A 3,516-nucleotide genomic window follows, 5' to 3' on the forward strand; every position below is an offset into this window, starting at 1 on the left:
TAACCTCCCCACCAGTGGGTTCTCTTGAATGAAGGATCTGTGTCCTGGTTTGCTTCTCTCTCTCTTTTCCCCCTTTGCTCATTTGTTTCTTAATTTCCACATATGAGTGACATCATACAGTATTTGTCTTTCTCTGACTTCTTCTGCTTAGCATGATACTCTCCACCCGCATCTATGTCCTTGCAAACGACAAGATTTCATTCTTTTTTATGGCTGAATAACACTCCATTATATGCATATATACACTCATACCCACACACACAGCTCCCTCCACACCTTCTTTATCTGTTCATCAGTCGATGGGCACTTGGGCCTTTGCCATAATTTGAGATACTATGGAGGTATCTGGAGCTAATGCTGCTGTAAGCATCAGGGGACATGTATCCCTATTTATCCCTTTGAATTAGTATTTTTATATTCTTTGGGTAAATACCCAGTAGTACAATTACCAGATCATAGGGTGGCTCTATTTTTGACTTTTTGAGGAACCTCCGTACTGTTTTCCAGAGGGCTCCACCAGTTTGCATCCCCACTAACAGTGCAGGAGGGTTCTCCTTCCTCCCCATCCTCACCAACACCTGTTATTTCTTGTGCTGTTGATTTTAGCCATCCTGGCAGGTGTGAGGTGCTATCTCACTGTGGTTTTGATTTGCATTTCCCTGGTGATCAGTGATGTTGGGCATCTTTTCATGTGTCTGTTGGCCATCTGTATGTCTTCTTTAAAAATATGGAATGCTTCATGAATTTTCATTTCATCCTTGTGCCGGGGCCATGCTAATCACTGTATCATTCCAATTTTAGTACATGTGCTGCCGAAGCAAGCACCAGACTAATTGTTTAAAAGACTTCGGAGATCTGGAGACAAAAGGTTTGTTTATCCCCTACAACTGGTTTCTGGTGCAATGAGCAAAACATATACTATCCAGGATTCATGGAAAATGTGGGGAAGTGAGAGGATAAAACACTGACATCCTCCCTTAGCTGTGTTCTGATACCAGGAAAGGAGCTGGAAGCAAATGCAGAATCAGAACCGAATCTAAAATCGAGTCCTATCTTCTGGGAACAAGGGCTGGTGTTACTCAAGTGTCTGCTCTGCTGCCGGAAACGCAGTCTCAGGTGCTCCCAGCAAGGCCTCCGAGCTGCCTTGTCCTGCTGCTGCACGAGAGCATATGCATGCCAGGGGCACAGGACAAACCTGAGCCAGTTGGTGGCAGAGTGGGCGCTGCAGTCAGCCCCCTGGGGAGCCACAGCCCACACTCTCCTCTCCGATGCCCCCAAGTCCATCCTGATTGCTGCAATTCAGCACAACCTCCACTGTCTCCAGCAAAGTGAGGCTGAAGATTCACTCCAGGGGCAGGTGTGTCTGAGAAGTTTTATCACATGTACCCTACACACACACAGCTCTGTGTACAGGGGGATAATGGACACGGCCCCACTAGACACCATTGCTTGGAAGACCAAGACGTCAAGCGCATGGCTCTTGGCCAAGTGCAATGGACCTGGGGTGCAGCTTGCTTGTGCTTTAAAGCCTGGTCTTGGGGGAGCGGCAAAGAGGTGGGTTCAGGGTCGCTAGAGTCCACTGTCAGGGAAGCACATGGCCACAGGGAGATGTGCTACAGTGGATTGGTCACAGAGCTCCAAAATCAGGAGCACTTTATTCTACAGACACACCCTATGAGTCACTCCCTTGTGGCTTAAAATGCAGAGCTTTTCAGGTAGAGGTTGGTAGAAGGAGGAGCTATCTTGTCCATTTACTCAGGCTACGATGGCTCATTGGTCCTTGGCACCCAAATTAGAATTACACAGTCCCCACGTCTCCCCTCGAGGGTTGCTTTTTCCTGACTCCTCCATGCACTTGTATCCTCAAAATCAGCACCTTTATGGGGGCACGATCATTGCTGAAACGCTCGCCATCAGGGGAGCCCCATGATGCCCACTTCCTGTGCTTCACACTTTTGTGGACTCCCTCCCCGTGAGTCGGGGCAGGACCTATTGACTGGCTTCTGATTAATCTAACGTGGAGAAGGGATGAGACGGCGCTCTGCAGGTGAAGTCCTGAAAGACTGGCTGTCGTCCTCCACCTTGCACCTGCACCCTTGGAACTCGCTCCCGGAGAAGCCAGCTACCGCGGGGCGAGCAGAGGATGGGGAGGCCACATGGCGAGGACAGCGGTCTCTGGCCAGTGACCAGAGAGACCTGAGGCCTGTCCACAGCTGCAGGAGACCCTGAGCCAGGCCCACCCAGCCCAGCCTCTCCCAGAGGCTGTGAGCAACTTCCGATTCCCATGAGCTCTTCCCAAGCACTGGAGATCTCTTTACAAACCACGTCTGTCCTCGGGACCTCAGGACCAGACATGGGGAAACTATTGATAACATTACCCCAAATCTGGGGTGGGGGGTGGGTGGCCTGGGTGGCTCAGTCAGTGAAGCATCTGCCTTGGGCTCAGCTCATGATCCCGGGGTCCTGGTATCGAGCCCCGCATTGGGATCCCTGCTCAGCAGGGACCTTGCTTCTCCCTCTGCCTCTGCCTGCCGCTCCCCTCCACTCTGCTCCCTCTCTCTCTCTCTCTCTCTCTCTCTAATAAATAAATACATTAATTAATTAATTTTTAAAATCTCAAAAAAAAGAAAAACCAAACATCATAAAACATCACGCCCGATTCCTTCTGGCCCTTTCCCAGACAATCTGTGCTCTCCACCGCCGGAAGCGCACACTGGGATTGAGGAAGGGGACAGGCCCTTGCTGTGCCTAAGGACCGTGGGATCCCGGAGAAGTCACCGTGCGTGTCTGGGTGCGGAGGTTCCCTAAGCCCCCAGTCGGGCGGACTCGCAGAATGGCACCCACAGAAGGGGACAGACAGCCGTCAAGTCACACGAAGGGTGCAGGGGGGAGAACCAAAAAAAAGCCTCCGTGGCATTCAGACAGCTGATTTCGGAGCGATAAGGAAACCCAGTTGCCTACCACTTACGGGTCAGATTTCACCGCTGTTTGTTGCTATAGTGTTTGTTTTAATTTTGTTCCCCAAATTCACCTGCTGTTGGATTTAGTAACCGGCCCATCGGTTGCCAGCGGGCGAGCATCTCAGAGGGGCCAAAGGGTGCGCTCCTCCTACGGGCCAGCCACGGGGCTTCCCCCCCAGCACAGGGCGAGAGGGGTGCCGCTTCTCAGCACCTTGGGGGGCTGCCCAGCAGGGGTCCTGTGTTCATTCATCTCTGTCCGCCTTGCACAGATCTCCGGGGCACCTTCCTCACTGTAAATACGGTATCCGGCGGCTCCCTCTGTGTCCCTCTCTGCAAGCATGGCTCTTATATAAGTAATGTGCCAGCGGCCTCGGGGGGCAGCTTGCAGGGGCCCCTCACGCCTGACCTGCTGCAGCAGCCGGCCCCAACTGGATGCCGAGTCATCAGGCCCAAGCCCCATGCGGTGCGGCCTGCAACACCCTCCACAGCAACTAGGAGCATCGAAGACACTCGCTCAGGCAAGCTGCACGGGGGCCCACGTCCACCCTGAGCTCTC

At 52.6% G+C, this 3,516-nt stretch overlaps 1 non-coding gene across 1 annotated transcript; it reads right to left on the reverse strand.

Moving 5' to 3' along the window:
* Window positions 1-721: 721 nt before the first annotated feature.
* On the reverse strand, window positions 722-825 carry LOC112665170 (U6 spliceosomal RNA). The gene has a single exon (XR_003140263.1). It is a non-coding gene; the product is annotated as a U6 spliceosomal RNA (small nuclear RNA).
* Between the last annotated feature and the right edge of the window lie 2,691 nt (window positions 826-3,516).

Source organism: Canis lupus, chromosome 17 (genome assembly GCF_003254725.2).
Source record: "Canis lupus dingo isolate Sandy chromosome 17, ASM325472v2, whole genome shotgun sequence".
Classification (NCBI taxonomy): domain Eukaryota; kingdom Metazoa; phylum Chordata; class Mammalia; order Carnivora; family Canidae; genus Canis; species Canis lupus.